This window comes from Melozone crissalis, unplaced genomic scaffold (assembly GCF_028551555.1).
Source record: "Melozone crissalis strain CALT ecotype California unplaced genomic scaffold, PUWL_Pcris_2 ptg000038l_1, whole genome shotgun sequence".
NCBI classification, from domain to species: domain Eukaryota; kingdom Metazoa; phylum Chordata; class Aves; order Passeriformes; family Passerellidae; genus Melozone; species Melozone crissalis.
Window position 1 is genome coordinate 5,527,733 of NW_026535816.1, and position 23,498 is coordinate 5,551,230.

Genomic DNA, 23,498 nt, shown 5'->3' on the forward strand with positions numbered 1-23,498 from the left:
GTAATTCGTGGATTAAACACTGAATCCTGCCAAGATCCAGGTTTTGCTTAGCACATGCTCTTCTGCTGCACCTAGCTCCTTTTTTAAGCTTCAGCTTCACCAAAAATCGTTAGGTACAGAAGTATGGGATGTAATTCCCGAAGATGTGGCTGGTTATGTTCTCTGAACCCTCATGTAAGTTCAGTCACTACTCAACATCAGCAGGATGAGGAGGTGTTCCCATTTTCCCTTTTGTCAGCCATTAACGCCACTCCCTCTGCAGTGGCAGTTCCATTAAATAACTTTCTTTCCCCAGGAATAAAAGCTCATTTTCCCTTTGCCCAACTTTCAGGGGAGTGATTTTCCTAAACAACACCTTTTTGAAGTAGTCTGGCAAGGGTTTTTCCTCTCTTCAGTGTACTTTATCACAGTGCTTCTAATTTATTGCAGGGAGCATTTAGTAGGTTATTTTTCCCTCTCATTCCAGTTACATGTTTGGCTTGGATTTCTAGCTGAACATTTTGAAACAATAGTGCTAAAATTGCTGACTTTCCAGTTTCTTTACCATACAGTGGGTAGTTGCCACCTAAAAATAAAAGTGTGAAGAATATCACAGAATAAATCAGTATCATTCTAAGGCAAATGTGGATCACATACTTTACAATCCTGCCTAAATAATTTATTAGTCTTTATAACATTCCCATGAAATAGGTAATTTATTTCTATTGCACAGCAAGTTAAAATGAGGCATAAAGAAATGCTTTGTCCAGCAATCTATGAACTAGTCCAGTATAAGAAATGAGATTTTTGACGTGTATGTTCATTTTAAATCACCATGAATCCCCTACTATTTTAATACTCTCTCCAAAGATACAGATGCTGAGTTACATCCACAAGCAGTGAAAGAGGATTTTAAGGAAAAAAATCGCCAAGGTAATCCATCTGACTACTAAAATACATGCATACTGTATTATGCAGCTAGAAACTAATTAATTAATACTTAATAATTAATTAATACTCAATTAATAAAATTATTCTTTGCTAGGATAAGAGGCAGAGAAGTTAATCCAAATCCATTGCACTGGGAAAAAGTGAAGCAGCACAGATTGGTGATATACTTTGCTGTTAATGGGAATTAGAACCAGGCAGGAGTTTAGCACTAAAATTTGGCAAGTTACTCCTGAAGAACATGGAAATATGCACCCTAAAGAGTTTTTAATTTTTGTTTTTCTGGGGGGAGATGGGGGTGGGCCAGGCCCAGGAGTGAAAGAATAGAGAAACAAAGCTGCATACCTGTATGTTTTGGGGGGATATTTTTTAATATTGCTGCTTTCAATTTTTCTCTCCTAGACCTAACCCAGCAGACAAAAGCTTTTACATTATACAAGGAGTGCATGAAAGCTGCATGGATTTGCACTGCAGACAGCTCAAGTTCATCCCCTGCCTTCCTGGCCCTGTGTGCTTTGCCACAGGAGACTGTGTGGAATTGTCAGAGGAGAAAGTGGGATTCGGGTGTGAAACACTGATCCGGAGAGTTCTGGTAATTTCCAGAAGGGACACAACAGTGCATTATTCACTGAATTTTGTCCTCTCAGGGCATTCAGTCCAAGGAGAAACACTTCTAATAAATATTATTGCAATGCCACTCACAGAACACCCACTCTCCTACAAGTACATCAGGAGCCATCGTCCCTGCTCTGAGGAATTCACAATTTGCCAGGCACATAAAAGCAGAGGGAAGGAATAGCACAAATAATGAAGGGCACTGGCTGGTCCCAGGAGTTCTCTGCATGCAGGCAAAAATCATCCCTGCACTTACACTTCTAAATAACTTTCAGCACCTGGGAAATGGAATAAAAACAGAGGAGTATATCCAGCCAAGGTGGTAACAAAAAAATAATAATAATGAGCCTTTGGGAAGATGTTCCAGGTTCAAAAAGAAAGCAAATCATGATTGTAGCAGCCTGCCAAGAAAACAGGAGTAGTGCTGCTGAATGTGAGGAGGAACAGCAGAGATAAAGCTGGCAGCACCAGCCTGACAGAATCTCGGGGCACTTGTGCATTAACAAATCTTTATCCTGAGGAAGCCAAGCTGGAATACAAAGACAGCACCAGCATTAAACCAGGATGAACAATTCAGGTACTGGCATGATCAAAAGGAAATTATTTTTCTCAGAGTAGGCCTCTGGAAGAAAAGGTTATTTGTGTCTGCTGCAATGGGGTGACAGGCCAGAGGATGAAGTGAAAGAGAGCTTAGATTAAAGTTCTCTGGTTTCTAGGGATACAGGAGAAAGACAGGAGAATAAAAAGCTGAAAAGCAGAGGGAGAAAATTCTTTAGTTCCAGTCTGCTTTTGTTGTTGTTTATTATAGGTTTTGTGGGATGAGGTTTTTTTTAAAGATGAAAAACTGACAAGATGCCACTGGTTCTTAAAATAAAAAGATTCCTTTTCCCCTCTGGTTAAGGCCTGCATTCAAGTTCCTGTATGATTAAAAATTCCAAACTTGCCCCAAGACTGCCCCAGTTCTGGGCTTCTGGCCCCAGCTGATTTATTTGCATTTGCACCAAGCTCAATAATCAGCTGAAAAATAGAACAGCAATGTGAAGAATGCTGGTCAAGAATGCACAGAATTGATGGGAAAAAAAATGTAAAGAAACTGGAAAGGAGCTGGAGGTGAGTAAAGAGAGGTAAAGCATGGAGCAGCCACAGGAGCACATGAGCTGCTTGTCCCAAAGAACAAGTGAGGCAGGGGCTCAAGGTGAGAGGTTGGGCACAGAAATCTGTGAGAGCTGATGGTGTCCTATGAGAACAGAACAAGGTTCTGAGGGAGAGGATGGCTTTCCAGTCTAAAGGAAACATTATAAACAAGATTTTTGAATGTTCAAAAGAAAGTGAGTAACAAATAAATGCAGTTCAAAATCTAATTTATACCACCTAGTACAGTTCTAAGAGCTAGGAGAGAACTTTCTAAGAGATAACTTTGTGCTGCCCAAATAAAATGAAATATCTGACTAATTTTTTTTTTGCCTATACACAATTACTAACATGCAAAGACTTGATAGGACTGAAGGGAAAAAAAAAAAACCAAACCACAAAAAATAAATCAAGAGCATAACCACAGTGACATGGTCCACTCATCCCACATTTTCCCATAGGTTCAGATCCCTAGTAAGTCACTGTGAAAAAAGAAGCATACAGAATTTGAAAACCTACTCATCTACAAGCTTAAATGTCGTGCTTTACTGTGTCTTGAGAGCAATTGCTTGTTGTTATCCTGAATAATAAAAAATGCAGGCACAACTAAGCAGCAGTGTGTTCTGACACATAAATGCAGCACGGCACAATACAAATGTCTGCTGACATAAAAAGATGCAACTGCAGATTCTTAAATCATACAATATCAATAGGAGTCCAATGAGAATTAGTACAAAGGCATTGGTTTTTTCCTGATGGATTTTTTCCCCTGGGGTGAGGCAATAAACAGTGACTGGGGTACATAATCTGAACTCTGTTATAAAAACTTGTTTCATGCAGTTTAATTCCCATAAGGACTATGTTGAATCCCAGCACTAATAATTAAAAAATACAAAGCTAAAATGGGTTTCAATATTCTTTCTTCATGTTTTCTGTTGTTGCCTGCCCCAGGAAGCCAGAAAAGCAGAGTTTATAAGTCCCACACATACTCATTTGTTATGCTGTTCTGCACAGCCATGAAACAGCTACAAGATAAGAATTCTACATTCAAATTATACTGTCAGCAAATGGCCTTTTTCTTTCCTTTTGGAAAGGTTTGCCAAGCCCTCTAGGATCAAAAGTGATACCATTAGAAGATGGATGGGAGAATATGGAGAAATAAACACAAAATTCAGTCATTTTCCAGCCTGGTCTACCATAGGGAACATTAAGAGACTTCTGCCAAGATTATTGTATTGCTCATACCCCACCATAACCTCTCCAAACTACACTGATGGTACAGGGGCCATCTAATGCCAGGGACAGGAGCAAATGCATGGCCACAAAACCCAAAACTGTTTGTGACCTCCAACATGGAACAGGGCTTATCTTACCCCCAGCTCCCACATCTTAAAAGAGACATTTAAAAGATCTCCCTCATGGTTTTGGAAATTAATCCATTACAATTCCCACAGGGTTGGTGGATGACTGATCACCACATTTTGGAACAAAATTAACCTGGAGGCAAATTTGCCAATTGAACTGAGGAATAGTTTCTATTACTAGAATCATTAATAGATCCATAATCCATGAACAAACTCCATATATCAGTGCAAGCTGCAGTTCTTGTGTTCTGTTCTGGCTAGTAACTGCAGAGGAACATAAATAAGGCAAGGACAGAAAAACTGACAGTGAATTTGCAGTGCCTGACCTTTTTTATTTATTGTTATAGGATGATGACAATTTACCTGCAGAATGAATTCTGCCTTCTGCTGTGTTTACCATCTCCCAAATAGTGTGATCTTCCAGTTACCACTGATACTGCCTTCTTCAAAGTGTTCTTTTTATGTGTGGAAATACCCATTCCTCTCTATCTCAGAAATCTGAAGTCTTCAAAGAATCATTCTTATCAGCACTTGTCAGCCTGACTCAGTCCATTCAAACCTGATATGGCCTGTCTGGATTTACAAGGAACTTCTTGCAAAGAAATTATTTATTCCTGCTTCCCTCTACTGTTGAGGGAAATGGGATTCTCATTCATAATTATTGATCTCTGCACTGCAGCTTTTCACAGCTCCCTGGGCCCAGAAGATAAGCCAAATGCTTTTTCCTGCCCCAGAAGAACTCAAGTTTTGCAACTCAGGGCAATCTCAACGAGGACAAGCATCAGCAAAACAAACCTGTAAAGCATTGCAGACCTCCAGGAGAACAGCATGTGTGCCTTACAGATGTGAGAGGTGGGAATTGCCTTGTTTTAGCCCAAGACTGTCCATAAACGACTCCCTGGAGTTCCCTAGCAGGGATCCAGAGGTGGTGCAGGACAGAAGCTCACTCAGTGCTGTTGTTGGACTGTGCCCACTTCCCAGGATTGTCCAAGAGGAATGCCAGCTCCAGAAAACCAAGGTGGAAAAGCAACTTTCCCCTCCCAACTTCTGTACAGTGAATAATTTGGCATTAGACCGCTCTTGCTTTACTTAGCAAAGGTAGCTGCAGGGATGAGGGGAGACAGAACAGAATCAAAAGACAGTGAAACTACCACTCTGAATTTATTATTTGGGCAAACCCAGGCTGGAAAATGGAAAGCAAGTTTTACTTGAAGCTTACCTCCTGTCTATCAACTAGTGAGAGAGGTTATACCAGCCATCAAACTCAGGGGCCAAAGACAAACCTGTCTGAACTACAGTGTGTTGTACAGGCAATGCACATGACTCCGGATACCATAGACCTTGCTGTGTCTGACCAACCACAGCCTTTTTCCAAAATGAAATGCCATATCACACATGCAAACAAACTTCTTAAAAGCAAACAGGATTTGTTGTTACATTAGAAGGAGTTTTTAATTTGTAGTCAGACCTTTACCACAGCCCCTTGATTTCATGTTTCAAGTAAAGTGAAAAAAAAATATAGGTAGAAAGAAGGTTCAAAAATGGAGCACTTAAACCCTATAAATTTACCAGTCTTAAAATGCCTGCTGGATACATCAGCTGTGCCACGGTACACAGAGATTTACACATTTTGAGGAAATGGTTGAGTCGAAAAATTTGGTCACAGGTAGACTTTACTGACTTTATTAATAGGTAGAGAATATTCATGTAAATAAAGATTTCACAGTTACCTCCCTTAAAAACTTGCTGTTCAAATATGGATCAGGAACATAGAACACAAACCACATGTTGAAAACTTTCAGGAAAAACTGTTGCTGCAGGTACCAGCTGTCATATTTTGATGAGGCATGGATAAAGCTTCTCAAGGCTTATCCAGGTGTCCCAAATTGGATTTCTCAGCTCACTGAAGTTTTTTTTTACCTGCCCATTTTACCATGGCCCTTTTACTGCCAACGAGTAGCTGTGCTTTTGATATAATCTAAAACACATGCCAGAAGGGTAGGAGGACAAATCCTGTTTTACAGCAGTTGTGGTTTGTATCACTCTCATCTAAAGGAAAACACATCTTAAAATCTGTTCTCCTTTCCTTGTACCAATGAGACCCACTGAAATATGTGGAAATGGTCTGTTTTACACAAACAGCTTGTTAATGAACTTTGTGTTTTACTCCAGCTCACTGAAATGGCCTGCCAAGGGTTCCAGCAAGGTATTTTCTCTGGGAGTTTATTACACACAGGGAAATGTGACACACTGCAGCCACGGCACATCTCTGGAATCTCAGGTGTGATCAGGACAGAGGGGGAGCTGCATCAACATCTCTGGTGTCTATGGGATTATTCACCTGCACACAGGAGCTCAGGATGGACTTGCTCTTTGTTGGCTCCCTGTTATCCTTGCTGACATTACCAACCAGAGAGAAAAACCTTAAAAATTGCGGGGTTTCATTGCCTTTTCCCCTAGGATTCATCTTTACTCCCTCTTGAGGAAGCCTCTGTCTTCACACAACACATTTAAATGATGCTGTGGACTGGGAGCTCTGTGGAACTCCATCTGTGATTTCAGAGTTCACAAGCAACCATTTGAGTATTCCAGAGCTGAGCAAACAGAGGCATGGGACAAACAATAACTCCAGTTCTGGGCTTTCCATTGCAAGCAGCTCATAAAATACTTCTGTTTGAAGTACAAAGCATCACTCTTCAAAGATGCTTTCTCCATTTACAGCTGTGCTCTTGGAGTACAATCTCCAGCAGCACTTTTATCTGCTTTTTAAACACAAATACCAGTGACTGGTTTTCTTTCTGTTTTTTAATCTAATTGAAGTTTCAGAAAGGAATTATTTGGGCATGATAAATGCTTGATGAACTGATCTGCATTAATAGTTCTTTAAAAGCCATGACTTTTATGGAGAGAAATAATCTAATTTCTTTTCCCTTTGAGATGTACTGACAGTAGTATAGCTCTGTCACATGAAAGAATGAAAATTCCTCCTCAGAAACAGCTTTCATGTTAATATGTACTATTTGGGTAATTTTACTAACAAGAAAAATCGTAAAAAGTGGAACAATGCAAACCTAATCAACACAAATGCCCACTAAATGAAAAGCAAACCTCATTAAAAACCAATAGCAATTTGGTTTGGAGAGAAAATATTCTTAGTTGCCTTGTGTTAGGGAAATTGTTGGCAACATGACACGCACTGACGCAGATGAGTTACTCGTTGTCACCAAATTTTTCAGTACAAACAGGCTTTTGTGCCTGAGAAATTAGGTGACAATCAGAATCAGCTGTGTATTCTCGTGAATGTCACCAAAGAAGGACCAGATTTCATTTGTCCAATTGGCAGCTCAGAAAAACAGCCTGGAAATTGGATTGGAGGACTCAACTTTGAATGATTAATTAACCAGTAGAAGAGACAAATGCAATTCAGAATTGATATAAAACAATTAAGTATAAACACAATTCAGAATTAATATTAAAAATGAAGTATTTTTCTAACAACTTCCTCTCCTTTCCATGGCAAAATGCACTAATATAATGTTTACATGGAAAATGGCTGAACAATTGCTGGAATGCTTTGATCTTAAAATTTCAAGATGTTTGAATGATTTATGCACATAATCATATATTTCTATTGAGATATTTATATATTACATACATTACATACGTGACATACATTTTTTCAATCTTTTTAATTGGCTTGTGTTCCATCCAGACAATGGGAATGTGATAGGGAAGGTTTTAAAGTAAATTCCAACAATTTATTATTTAGGTGTCTAAGAGCTAATTTTCAAAACCAGAGTTCTTCAGCTTAGATTTACAGTACAGTGCTAAACCTAAGGATCAAAGCATGCTCTCCCCTTTTGGAGTCATTTGTCAAACACAATGTGCTGATAGGGGACCTGCAAAAAGAATTGTCAAAACTCCCTGGCCTTCATCCACGTGCTCTGAATATCTCAAATTTCCAGCCCTATAAGTTGTTTTTTTAAAAAGAGAAGGAAAAAAAAAAAAGAAAGGAAGAGAAAACAGAAACATTATTTTTCTACCATGCAAAATTTTATCCTTATTTAGGTTCTAATTTGAAGAACAGAACTCACTTTTCTAAGTAATAGAGTAAGGGATGGAAGCGTTAAAAAACCCAAAAATCCCCATGAAGAATTAACAATATGATATAAGCTTTGGCCTGACCCAATTTTGCATAGCTGAATTGGAAAATCCTCTTACAGGCTCAGCTTGAGCAGAATTTATGTTGATTCCACATGTGTTTTACTTGAGGAGGCTGCACATTCCTCCTCTCCATAAGGTCGAAAATCCACTGCAATGACTTCCAGAGCAGTCATCAAGCTTGGGAGGTTTCACTGTCAGTGAAATTCACACTTACATTAAAAAAACCAAATCTTCCTTGATAGGAGGACATTACCTGAGGTACTAAACAATTTCAAAACCAGGCTTCTCATTTACCTTTCTCAAATGAAGGGTAAATTGCCCTGATTTCCTGGCTCCCATCTCCTGGCTGCTTTTTGGTTTGGATTTGTTTCTGAGCAAAGGTTTTGGAGACAAAACTGGGTCTAGTGTGAGATTTATTTCAAGCAAGGTTAGTGAGGGAAGAGCCAACATTTCCTTGACTAAAAGATGCCATAAGGCAGGAGTGGACAAACTTTAAGACATGAACATCCCTCACCAGGTGTGTTTGGGATATGTGTGAGAGAAGAGATAATAAGAAAGTGAAAAACATGAGAACAAAAATGAAAGGAAGAGAGGAGTAAAGGAAAGGTATTAAAGTCCTTCCAGATGTAAAAAACAATAAATCCATTGGTAGCTGATTTGCCCTATCACACGTTAAGCTTGGGTCATTCAGGAGAATTGAAGAGAACTGAATGAACAGAGAACTGAAGTTCGACATTCCAACTGGTGAAGAGTGTTTCCCACATCAGAAACAAACTTCTGGGCTCTGGAAGAGGAAGCGAAAGGGACACAGCAGAGAAGTCAGCTCTTTGCTGGAGCTGCTTTCTACGTCTGACAGTGGATCAACCCAGTTCTCCACCTTTTCCAGGAAAAGAAACTCAGTGTGTGTACACTTGTAGGGGGTAATTCATGCCACATGCCCTACTTCTGGCATTTCCCATCCTCCCTGAGGAAAAGTGTCAGGTGTGAACATATTTTCTTGCCGTTTAGCAGAGCTCTTCATCACAGGCACTATAGCTTCTCTTCCATATCACCCAGGAATCCCATCCTCATCACTGTTGTTTGCAAAATTCCCATATCTCTTATCTTCATCTAATGACACAATTCTCTTTCAATTTCAAAAGCAGCAAGCAAAAGCAAGCCATCATGAGATATCCTGCAGTTAGGAATCTGTGGTGGTGCTGCAGTTCTGGGGTTTTTGTTGCTCTGGAGACCCACACCAGAGAATAATACTGTGGAGATGTTCAGGGGAGAAAACACAGAAAGGTGCGATCCAGCAACAAAGAGACAGGCAGATTACACTGCCACACCCAGCCAAATGCCTCCTAAATTAGGAAAAAATATTTTTAAACATTATATGAAAAACTATTCATTGGTAAATAACTTCTCTAGCTTTGATATATTTAGATGAGATCTCCCCAAGTACTTGATATTTGTTCTTTAATAAGAAATAAATAAATAACAGACAGCAAAACGAAAATTTGCTATTTCAAAGCTAAGATAAAATAAAACTCTTCTTGCCTCAGGGAATTATGACACCTGAAACATCAAGGGACCTTACAGAATGGGAGGATCCCAGGGTTTCTGCTTTGGCAGTAACTACTTGCATTCAAAGATAGCAGAGGGTAGTTTGGGAAAGAAATGGTGGATTTGTGGAAAGCTAGCAGAGCCAAAAGAACTCTTAACCAGAAAAATCTGAAGGAAATAAATCAACTTTAGCTTTCATGCTACTGTGTGAATATGTATGTGTGTATATATAAATACATATATGTTTCTAGTGTGTAATTCTAAAAGAACTGGGAGAGGAAAGACACATGAAATGCATTTAATCCTAAGTGTTTATTTATATAAAGCAACAAGATGTCAAGGGTTTTTTTACTGAAGTTTCTTTCACTGGCATTCTTAATGTTTGTTTTTAAATTTTAAAATCTTGTGCTTTGTTTCTATTCATTCTTTAGCCTGACCTTCCTAAAATGACCAAGCTGATAGTGTGATTAATGAGCCAATTATTTTCACCTGAGACATGGAACAAAACAAATAGCCTATTCCCCTCCAATTTACTTTTTTAATAAATAGTGTCCCCACCTCCTTTTTTGAACCACTGAAATTTTATTACATATTTCCTATGCAACTCATTCCCTAGATTAATAGGATCTGAACAGGACAGGCTAGAAATGTGGGGGTTTAATTACCTTTGCTATTTAAGGAGAGGTAAATACAACTTTACTAATCTGAGGTGAGAAAGGCTCAGAAGGGAGGCTGACAGCAGAAAGGAAGAAAACATGCACTGGAAAACAGCCACCCTCCCCACCAGGCTAAGTGAAGGTACCAGCTTTCTTCCCTTGTCTTCCTGAGGCATGTTTTCACCCTTTATTCAAAAAAATTGCCCCTGAAGTATATAAGAAATGTACAGTTGCAATAAAAAAATATGAAAATGATTTTTTACAAATAAAGCCTAAACCATGTGAGTGAACTGTGCATTCGTAAAAAGAAGGAAATAAGGGAAAGAAGAAAAAAACCCCAAAAATCCAACAACCCTGTGGGAAAAGATTTCTCCATCCAAGGAGCACCACAGTTAAACAAATAAATGCACTGGAAAGGCATCAAGGGAAATTCATTATATTACACTCAAGAGACAATTTAACAGCAATAATGGAAACTGTCCAAGGGCCATGACTTCTAAACTGCAGGTCCTGAGAATCTCCTGCCTCCTTGGGCAGCTGCAGAGCTCCAGTTCCAGCTCAGCTGTGGAGCCTTGGGCAATTTGGGGTCCTGCAGGGCTTGCTGCACAGGAGCCTCAGTGCTGGTGATAAGACACAATCTGATATGCAGAGCAAACACCTGGCTTTCCCTCAGCATTTCTCTTTCTTCAGGCCAGGAGTTTCATTTTCTTTCTGACAGCTTGTGAAAGGTAGGAGAAAGAGGCACTCTCAAGGAAGTGGAGATAACAGTTTGCAACTCCCAGTGCAAAAAAAAAAAAAGGATTTATTTTACTCTATGTAGTGCTCTGAGTACCAGGCCCTCAGCAAAGCACCCTGGAATAATGTTGATTATAACCCTGTCCTGCAGCATTTTATTTCAGGATCTACCTCTGTGGTCCTGTGGTGCCTTCCACTGGAAGATTTTCCTTTCCTCTATGACCTAATAACCAATATACTTAGCAAGGAGCAGCTGGACAAATACCCAAAAAACATCCAAAATCAACCCACTAAAAAAAAAAAAAACACCCAAGAAAGGAAAGAGGAGAGGAAAAAGGAAAGGAAAGGAAAGAGGAAAGAGGAAAGAGGAAAGGAACCCAAAAAAACCCCCAAAAAACTAAACCAAATGATTATTATGAAAATACCTTGCCCAACGTGACTCATGAAGTTTGTCAGAGATAATCACAGACTTAGACTCAGCCTGAACTCGAGTCAGACGCAAAAGTTCCTTTGCTCATGACTCGAGTTCAGAGGATCCCTGGATCTGTTTGAGAAGCCAGAGCTGCTCTGTGTGCCATGGCACAGATGGGAGACAACACACCGAGCAGCCCCAAGTCCCCTCAATAATGTGAATGCAAGCCACACAGGGCACAAACTTTGGAGTTCAGATATTCAGAGGGGTCACTTCCCCCACCTGCTGCAGAACACAACAAAGGCTTTTTCCCTGTTTGGTGCTGCAGATTTCTTGGACAGCAAATTAAAACATCCAACCCCTTTCTGCGAGTCCCAGATCACTTCCACACCTGTCTAGGTGGGGATGCAGATGCTTGGCCCAGCAGTCAGTCTCTTCCTGGTCTGAATAAACACTGATTTTAGAAAGTCCTCAGAGCTTTTTTTTGGTTGATAACTGCATTTGGATTGTGCATCAGCCTACAAAGGATGAAGAATGCCAAGTTGATGAAACATGTTTTAGAATACCTGTGTCTTACAGGAATATTTTTTGCTACTGGCACATACAATCCATTTTTTTTTTGATGGATTTCCAATCTAATTCATTCCCCGAATGTCTATGAATAATTTAAAATACAGAACTTAGGTTTGATGTGTCCTCTTTTATTCTTAGCACTTTATGAGAATCCACTATTCTCAGACCCTGATCTCATACCAGTGGCTACCTAATCCCTAAGCAAAGCTTCGCAATGGTATTTAAGGAATTCTGTTGATTAATAGTTTTCCTTGTCAATTAATGATCAAGATCCTCTATGTGCTACAGGCCAGCCTGTCTTATTAATGTTTACATTTGTCAGTGTATAAACAGTCATACTTCCTCCTAAACCCTTAAGAAGCAGAAATATTTTATACTGAAATCAATAAAGATTTTAAAAAGCACACACACAGATAAGAGCAGTGCCACAGCACTCAAATATCTCCAGTGCTGAATGCAGAAGGAAAGAACTTGCTGCAGAATACTAAAATATAAAGGAAAATCCTCATAATCTTTGAAGCAGATTTTTCTGATCTTCAACTGAATGCAATTCAACTGTTCTTTCTGCTGAGCTGCAAATTCCTATAGCTGAAATCAGTCATGCAGAGTCTTTGGGAAATGAGAAAAGAATAGTTTGAACTTTGGAATTCCATACAGAAATTAGAAGAAAAGTCCTCTTAATGGAAAGTTACTTTTCAGGAGGATGCTGTGCTCTAAATTAGTGCTGACTTTTGAAGGGTTCTGGAGAAAGCTGTGCCATTTCAGCAAGCACTAATTGATATTTACAGAGTGCATCTGAGTGGGGTTATCACCATTTCTAACAGCTCCAAAAGTCAGACAGATTAAGCACAAATTGGGGAAACCTTCTCTTCTGTACTTCTTTGCTGATGTAAATGAAGTTAAGGCTCTGAAACTGCTTCATTTCAAGAACTACAAAAATAAGAAAAATACTAGTAACTGTCTACACCACCACCAATACTGAAAACCATCCTGGATTTGAGAAAAACTCAAGGCAGTCTGCACCAGGCTGTCACAGACCACCTTTAAAAGCTCCTTCATTCCCAAACTTTCCATAAAACTAAGGCATTTATGATTGACCCCAAACATGGAAATCAAAGTGACCAAATTTTCAAAAGGAAATCTGAAGTCATCAGCAATTACTGAAAATTCGAGCCGGAGTTTTAAATAAGTAAGTGACCGATTTAGGTCACTCAATTACAGTTTGCTGAAATGCTAATGGATGTGACCCTCTTCTTCACCCTTCTCTCTCACCTCCTGAACTCCCTGAAATGCACTAGCTGAACAAGTATTATTTTAAATCTCTTATTTCCTCTATTCAGTATCTTCATATTTTAGCACTCTTCCTGTACTTGGAGAGATCAAACATTTTGTTCCCAGGCAAGAAGTCTCTAATAACACTGCTCGTGTTTTATTTGGAAGAACAAAACACAAGTCAACAGTACCAAGGAAACAAAAACAGACCAAAAAAAGCCCCAGCAAAAGCCAAAAACTCAACCCAAATAAAACCCCCCCGTTCTGAATTTACATGCTCAGTGACAAATGGAAAAACCTGTGAACATATTCTGGTGACAAGGATAGAATTTTAACACAGAAAGAGGTAAGACAAAAGTGTATGGGGATTGATTCTTAGCTGCAGGGGAAGAAAAGAAAAAAATATTAATAGCTGCCCCATAGACTTAAGAGTTTGACATAGCATCACTGCTCTTGTATTAAAAAGAACAAAAAATGCATAATAACTGAAGCAGTACAGAATTTTCTTCAATATCTGCCTTTCTGCATTAGAAAAGGAGAAAACACTCAGAGCTTGAATATTTGGCAGAAAGTTGATAGGCAGATACAAACAACAGCTAATGTATCTTTCAAAATTACGTCCCAAAATAGAAAACTTAATTCTGCTGCCAGGTAGTAGAGAGTGTTTAATTTGCTGTAAAACAGGGCCCTTGCCATGCCAGCTTATTACCTGAGATGTGCCAGTTGTGGTAGCTCAGTCTTCCCAGGGGCTTGAGCTACAAGCTCAGATCTTCAAAACCTTTTACATTCCTTATTTATGAACTGATATACTTTGATCAGCCAAGCCAGTTATTCTTACCTCCTCTCTATTTTCATCTTTCACCAAACTCTGGATAAAATTTATTTCAGACAGGTTTATAGAGTGATATTATAAGTGGGGTAATTCACTAAAGATTATTTTCTATGTTAATTTTAGAAGCAGATAAAAGTAAATTTTACTCCATTACTGAATTTTCTTGACAGTCCCTCTCTTCTTGCAGAAAGGCACAACCACATTTTATAAAGATTAAACTAAATAAAACATCCCCACACCCACTGGGAGAAAATATTCCTCATCTTTCAATGGACTGAGACTATGTAGGAAATGGCATAAGCAAATTCAATACATACTATAAGCAGATAAATTTAGCTGCATATTCAGGTGCATTTCTTGAGAAGAGTAGTAAAAGGCTCCTGTAAGCAGCTGGCAGATTTTCTATTTAATTTAGTGTGTCCCTGGTGATGGAGTTAACCAACAGTGTGACTGAGGCTTTAACCAGGTGGCAATCAATACTGCAATCAAAACCAGAATATACAGAACGCAGAAAGGGTGTGGAGTGTGCAAGTGCAGACACTGAGAAACCCTCTGCAACACACAAGGAGGAGACAGGGTGCTCTGCAAGGCTCTCGAGATTTTAAAATTCTTTTATAATTCTGCATGTTCCTTAGGGAAAATGAGAAAGTGTGGAGTTAAGGATATTTCAGAGGCCAGGGGCTGAGAAGAATTTCTCTTTTCCTAAAACCTTCTCCAGTTAGAGGCAGGAACTGTGGATACCCTTGTCCCATGGACCAAAAATGGCCAGTTTTTTGTGGTTGCCCATTTCTGAATAACAGCAGCACAACAAGTCCAGTTTTAATTTAACAAGGAACTGCTCAGTTATTCTGCTCATGTTCAGAGATAAGGAAGAAAAGATGCATGAACTGTAGTTACTTCTGTCTGTTGCTGCTGAGCTCTGTACAGCTCTTAGTGCCTGACAGAAATTATTAACAGAAAAGCCTTTCCATTTTGAAAATAAATACCGTGGATCTCAGCTGTGAATTTTAAGCTTCCAGCGTTGTCAGTGTTTTTAGGAGGGGAGAAGGACAGAAAGAGGAAGAAAATAAGTTTCTGTTTTGTCTCCTGAAATGGTCAGACCATTTCTTTCCCAGCTGTATGTGTGAGGGGATAAGTAGGTTAGAGATATTTTGTGCTCTTTACTTCAGTGCAGCTTCTGGGAAAGTTGGCCCAAGAAAAATCAAGGTAAGTCCATTTCCACTTCCTACTACTGAATGACCTTCTTATTGTCTTCATTTCCCTTTTAAGCATCATAAAATTAAACAACAAAAATCCACAACTCCATAAGAAAACTGTATCTAAACTACCCATAGCCATTGGTTTGACTACCATGTCCCTCCCATGGATGATGGGCTGTCAAAATCTTCAGCCAAGGCTCAGTTGTTAAACTCCTACAAGCTTCAACTGCTGGAGTTGTTCCAGCTCTCAAAATTGAAATTCATCGTTGATGTGCTACAGCAGAGTAAGTCAATACACCATTCACTTCAGCACCTCATTTCCTCATTAGAGATGCTCCACAGAAAGTGAGCTTTCCTTCTGTCTGTAACTTTTGTTGCTATTGTTTTTTAAAATAAAATTACCAACCAAAAAATACCTTTAATCATACTATGCCACGCGAACCAAGGCAGACATTACTGCAGGTCTGTACAGATCCTAAAAGACTTGCTACTCAGGGAGGATTTGAACCAAAATTCACTAAAAGCTGTTGAGATCTGGACACTTGTTTACATTGAGCTGTCAAAAAAACAAGCCAGTTGACAGCTATATCTAACAAAATGTAGATGTGCCTGGCCAAGGTGAAAATAATGCTCATTTGAACAATTTACAAACAGGACATTATTAATTTCTTTTAGCTTTCTGCATGTATTTCTGGAGGGGAACCCATCTGCTGCATTTTAGAAGCACACCTTAACGTGAAATTAATAAAGTAGATATAAGCAAGGGAGTCTAGCAAACAAGCTAAGTGCCTAGATGTGAACCAAGGAACACCATTAATTGCTACCATTGTGTATCCTAAAACACAGCTTTTCCTTTACTGTGCACAACACAAGAAAAGACCACATATAAAAGACAACATATAATCTGTCAGGGGTTTCACTCTAAAACATAAGCTCCACTCTCTCAGTTCCACTGACAGTTTAATTTTCCTCTCGTTCACTTTGAGGAAATCATAATTTCACATCTCTCAGCACATCTGGGGCAGCTTTTTGACCCTCCAAGCACACTTGTCATCATTTTGAAAATATAAAACAAAACAAAATTATTCTCAATGATGTGAAACAGAGCTATTCTGATCAGTAGGCTTGATATGTCCCAAATTAGTAATATCACCCCAAAATCCTAACAGTGATCTCCACTACATAAACTGAGATTTCCCAAATTGTTCCCAGGACATGCTGGGCACATGCACAGATGCATCTTGTCAGTGCCCTTGGTTCTGCAGTGCTGATGGACCATTAATTAAATCAATTTCTCATGTAAACTGAGGAGATACGGGTTCTGAAAAATCAGTTCTGCATTTTGATCAATCACACTGATAGCTGGGCCTAACTTTGCAGTTTGCTGGGGCAAAAGACACCACTGTAGAAGAAAAGGGACTCTAATTCCAGTCACGTGCCACTGCAAAGAAAGAATAACTCAATTCTCAATGCAGATAGCATTAGAGCTGGCCTAAAGTTTGCTGCCACAACTCAAAACCATATTTGAACTAATTTTGCATTTCAGGAGTGTTTTTCTGTTTTTTTTTTTGTTGTTGTTGTTGTTGTTGTTGTTTTGTTTGAAGGTTTTTGCTATGTTTTGCTTGTTCATTTTAATTCTATTTCTTAAGTACAAAAATGCTGAGATCCTCCAAATCCAGGAGGTTTTTAAGTGCCCTTCAAACTCGGGGCACTTAGAAATGATGATTTTCTACACAGCAGCAGCATTTTCTTAGCCCCCTTAGGATCCTGGTGTCCAGCTGACCCTGCTGTCCTTCCCTGCGCTGCAGCTCTGCACCCCAGAGTATGCTGACATAAATGCAAACCCTTTCTCCTCAACCCTCTCTGTCCATTCAGCTCCTTTCCTCTGGAGATAAAGGCTGCCTCCACAAAAAGACCTTCTCAGTGCTCTGTGCAGAGTGTGAGTGTCACCACTGAGCAAATCACCGGCTGAGCTTACATTATATACACACACACACCCACACCTAGGGGAACTGTTTTATTTCACAATCCCGACAACTTAATTTAACAGAACTGAAAGTCAATAAAGACAAATGCCACATCCCACAAAGTGTTTTACTCTCCCATTAATTCTAATAAAACATTTTCAAATTTGAGAACATGCTCATGTTGAGCTACATATAATTTTCAACTGTTGCCTTCACTCATTTGAATCCCTACTATACTTGATTTTAAGTTCATATTGCTTCAAATGCAGCTTCTCACTATGGGTAGCAAATGCTCTTCTAGAATGTTCCAAGGGCTGTACTTCAGCAGTTTATTTCCCTCCATTTAAGCGCAGTAGAGCCATCGTAGTATTTTTGGTTTGTGTTGAACATGCAGAATAGTAATCTGTTAGGAAATGCCGTGCAGGGCAGTCAGAGAAAAGTTGCTGATGGACTTGGAAAATGCAGTCTAGCCTCAGGGTACTAGAACAAACTCCTGTCACACTGACAATCAAATTAGTGAGCACATATTCTTCCTTGCCCCTAACTACTCTCTTCTCATTCTAACTTTTACAGCTTATTGGGCCACATCAACTCCATGGTTCAATTTTTTCTATTAAAAAAAAAAAGACCCCAAACTCTTCCCGTAGTATTTTCAATTAATTTTTCTTACCTCTGATTGGTATTATAATGCATATTTAATCATATTTTCCTGCTAGACTTCCAAAACATGAAGTTAAGAAAGAAGAGGTAGACCCCAGCTCTGCTTTTGGAATGCAAATAGCGACCATCTACTGTCACAGACATATTTTATGAAAAATCCTGTCCTTAGGATCTTTTCTCCTGAGCAGCTTCAGCTCCTCCATGTTTTGCTGCTTTGGAATGTGATCTGCAGAATTGTTTCCCCAGCATGTGAAATTGTTTTTACTTGATGACCAATGATAGCCATCTGTGTCGAGGCTGTGAGCAGTCATAACATTTTATCATTCCTTTCTATTCCTTGCTAACCTTCTGATAAAATCCTTTCTTCTATTCTTTACTATTGTTTCAGTATATAATTTTCTTTTAATATAATATATGCCATAAAATAATAAGTCAGCCTTCTGAAACATGGGGTCAAGATTCTCATTTCTTCCCATGTCAGGATTGCCTACAAATTCCACAGTCTACCTCTGCATAGTTATCAATAATTAATACCCAAGTACATTCCACTACTGATGCTGTGACAGATGGATCAGAAATATCTTCATGCCACATTCTGGAAGGAAGGGAAAAGGCTGTAACAAGCTATTTCATCCATGTGGTTTTGCAGGCCTCATTGTGGCCTACTGCCCTGCTACTTTGACAACAGGTGCTACTGCTGGTAAGCACAGTAAGATGACATGATACAACCTTGACATTCTTTTAAAATGAGCATGGTCTCTGGAGTTGGTACTTAATTCATGCTGTTTTGCTTGTTTGCTTGCTCTCCCTATCAATCCTTGCACTGTGCTCTCTCCTGAAGCATGTGAAGCTCTAGAAATGTAAAGGCCTTTTCAGGCCAGAGGCAGTTGCTCTTAGTTGCACTTCTCACACGCTTTCTCTTGTGTCAAGAGAAAGAAAGTTAACTGAGAAACAATTAAAAAAACCTCACAAAATATCCCTTCATTTTTTTTTTTCCTTTAACCCACAGGCTGGGCATCTCTTTTCGCAGAGCTCATCCCACATTATCTTCTACCATCTTTAACTACAGTCACTAAATTGGACCAAAACCATTTTATCTAATAATTAACCAAAATACCAAAAACCCATTATAGCACTAATACAGCAAGAATTATATTCCAATTCAAGAATTTAAAATTTATGAATTCTCCAGCCATACAAATATTAATTCAGGCTGTGTGTAAAGCAACTATAAAATACCTTCCCCCTTACCAGGATAGGCCTTATGTTGTTAAAAAGTCTCTTGCAGGTTTGTATCTTTAAGCTTTTTCATTCCTAGCTACAACTTCATGTATCAGCAAGTCAGTGGGACTGCATGCAGAGTTTAGAAGTGCATGAAAATTTAACTCCTTCAAGTTAAACAGTAAACAGAAGACCTTTGGCTAAAAGGCTTCATTTTTAGCAGAAAAGCAGGAGCTAGAGTTCTTGTTCTCAAAAATCCATGTCCTTCCCCTTTCTCCTGACTCTTCAGATGGGATCCATATAAACAGCAGTGTTTGATGAGTTCACATCTCTTGCTGGCATTCCTGACAGATCATGACTGAAATGGATTTTATTTAAGTATATGACTCTGCAAAGAGAAGAGATGAAGTGAGACTGTCTTTGCAAATACCAACATACACTTAACTAACCTCAGAAGTAACCAAGAAAGAGATGCCTAGATTCTAACAAATGAGCATTTTAGAGGTGCTATATGGTATTCACAATTACTTTTTTCCTGTTTTCTTCTTGTAAAATAACAGTGATTCCTATAATATATTTCCTCTTCTTTCTCTCTGTTACAAGAGCTGCATATTAGACAGACCAACTCTTTCTAGTCAGGGCATTAGGACTCAGGGTTAAGTAGTTTACTACTGCTCACAGGCACTCCAGGATATTTTCTCTAGTCTCCCACCCCCCAAATAGATGTGCTAAAAAAAATTGCTTCAGAAGAACCTTCATGTTTCTAGAAGCTCTGACTAAAAGAAAATCCCTGCCTCTCATGAGCCTTGCTTAGCAATTTAAATCAGCTAGGTAGGTTTAGAGAACTGCTGGAACAGGCTACAAGGAGAAAAACTCGAGTTTAACACTACCTTGAGCAGTTTTTATCATTACTGACCTAAAAACCTGTCTCTGATGACAGTGGGAGCATAATTTGCTCCACTGAATAAACCACCACATTCAGAAGAGCAACAGACAGCAGAGCTTGCCATAGCCAACACAAAAATACAACCCTTGTGGCAGCACTAGAATTTAAGGACTGAGTCAGTCATATCTTGAGGTAATGGGGAAATGAATAAGTTGAAGCCTTGGACCCATTCACTTCCAGTGTAATTCAGGCTGCACCTTTGAGTAACTCAGAGACTGCTATAAGCACTGCTTGGAAACTACTGAAGAAGAAGATGGGGAGAGATGAAGCTACTTTTCCTGCCTCCCCCATTCCTTTTCATGTCCTCCTGTCTGAGAAAACCCATCTCCTAGCTGCTTGAAGCAAAACTTCTCCTGTTTTTTTTTTTTTTTCATAAGAGTTTTGTGATGATCTCAGTGGGAAACTGAGCAAAGTCAGGTCCCAGTGACACCTACAGTGTCAATCAAACTGAAAAGAAAGATGGCTTCCCTAGCATCTTCTTTATGTTTAATTACTCCTTGTGCTTTATCACAAGGGGTTAAACTAGGCTGGCTTATACTAAAGGCCTCACAATCCTCAGGTCTTTACACAGAATTTGAAAAACAGGTCTAGTAAAGCTCAGAAAAGCAGAGCATTCTTTTAAAAAAATGAAGCTTGAAAAAGACATTCTGCTCCTTAAATCCCAGTCCTCAATGAAAGATGGAAAGCTGAAGGAACAGAGTGCATGTTCTTGTTAAATAAGGCAATCTCTACCTTAAGGAATAACAGGAGAGAGTAGTTTTCATTACATGTCTTCTGCAAAACTAGCCTTTAAACAGGGGCATCTAAAGACACCCTAATAACTTTTTAAGAACATTTAAGAATTTTGATCTGTTTAGAGAAGTTTGTGATGTATAGAATTCTATGCATGTACTCTTAGCCACAATCTTAGAAGATTACAAGCCCATCCTTTTACCAGCAAGGGCTCACCAGCTGAAGAGTTTATTTCCAGATTCCTGCCAGGGTGAGTAACAGCCACCAATTTCTCTTGTGCAACCTGTATATGCTATTCCCTATTTCATTTCCTATTTGCATCCCTTACTCCAAAGGATGCTTTTAGGACCAAGAATTTATTGCTTGTTTCCTGTGAATGGGAAGCACAGAGCTCAGCTTTCTCTAGATGTTAACAAGACACTGATAACCTGAGTCAGTGCTACTGCTTGATACCCATCAGAGGAAGGGATGCAAGTTGTGCTTTCTCTCTGTTGAATCATTCATGTGGAGGGGAAAAAAACCACAAAAAAAAACCCTAATGGATTTACCTGCTGACTGGAGAACTCATCATAAAATACTTGTCCAGTCTGATGCTGAAGAGAAGTCAGAGATGAGGTACCTCCTGTTACTAAAAGCAGTGGCAAACATAAAACAGAAATCAATGAATCTAAAGCACCTAAGCAAAAAAAAATCCTTGGATAAAAAAATATAATGTAATTGCTTCCAGGATTATTTTAGCTTCACTGTGTTTGCAAATAAACATAAGCATTGCTATGGACTATTGAAGAATCTATCAGACTGTCAACAGACTCTTCAATAGCTGATAGTCAATTTGACAACTCAATTGCCTGAGAAAAAACTACTTGACCATTTAAATCCTGAAAATTCATATTTACAAAGCAGCAAAGAGAAACTCAGCCTCTTGCCACCATTTCAGCTCTAAAAGCTTCTAATATAAAATCATACTAAAGGGAAAATAAAATCTCCTCAGTACTCTTTAAAACAAGAATATGAGTACAAAATTAAAGCAGTAAGTCTTGTCTGTATAAGGCTTTGTGTAGTATCTGCACACATTAACTAAAACATTTCAAGCTACATTCTGAACAATTGCCTTTGCAAATGTTCTTTCAGAAATCATCTGGGCTGCTGCTCTGCAGGATGAAGAGTCTGACTCACTGAATTGAGAGATGCTATTGAGTCATGGCAGCTGAGTCATTCAGTAGTTATGTTTCTATCTAAAACAATTTTTTAATCACCTGAAGATATGTAAAATAGTAAGGATTTCAAAGGAAAAGGGAAATCATCAATTCAGAAATGCAGGTCTTCCTTTTACACAGGTCCCCTTGCAATAAAAACCACAAGGGCATACATAAGGAAATAAAAGTTACAGAGATGTCAAATTTTGGAAGCAGGAAATGTATAGAAGTAGAATGCTTCCCAGATATTTCTACTAGACAACTGAAGTTTTAAGCATAATTCAACCACTGTTCTGCTACTTTTCACTGAATTTCATTTATTTGGCAGCCTGTACAGAGCTGTCATTCTTTCCATCATTGCTGTAACAACGTCACTGCTGATACTCAATTCAGTTTTAAAGGGAATGCATGCCACTTTGTGGCTATAATTGATTTGGACTCAATACTATCTCAAAATAGGGAAAAAGATGGAGACAGCTACCAGCCTGTTCTTTCTGACTCCAGCTTTGTCAGTCTTACATCTGCCTTCATTGCCCATTAACAACTACTCTTATTCTTAGACATTTTACACACTTTTAATAGAGAATTACCTTAATAACCTGCTACAGCCCTGAACAGAATGAGTGAAAAGCAAATGGTCATCCATTGATGTTAGCACTGAAAATATTCCACCTAAGATTTAAGCTTCATCTTATAATAACCCCTCCAAACAGTAGAAATATTCTAAACCAAAACAAATGCTAGACAGAGATGAGCAACAAAAATGCACAGAAATCTGATTCACTTCTTTCATCCCTTTTTTATAAAGAGGTCCATTCCTCTGATAAGCTGAAGTTGAGATGTTATAGTTTTCATGGTTTCTTAAGCATTTATAGTATTCCTTATGGTAATCCAGCAACCTTCTTTTTTCTGATGCTTCCACTCCTGCCTTTTTTTTCCTTCCCCAAAGGATCTGAGCTTGTCCTCTACCCCAGCAACAGCAATAAACCCCAAACAAACACAAAAATCCACAATCAGACAAAGAAAAAAGGCTGGGCTTATTCCAAATCACTGCTAAATTGATTCATCCAGTGTATTTTTCCCATCATCTTCTTTACCTTCCCTTTTCCCCCAGCTATATAAAAACCAACCAAACAAAACTAAAACAAATAAACCCCAATGCAACAAACACACACACCCCTCCATCAACCACTTCTGTGCTCAAATCTCAACTGGAGATATCTATCCATGAGTTGTGTCAGTTTAATTTGAATTGCCAACTTTCAGAGGCAAGGATAATATCTTACATAGTTCTTGTAGGCTCCATATTCTTATAATATTCTTCTTATATTGTTACTCAAAATTTTGCAAC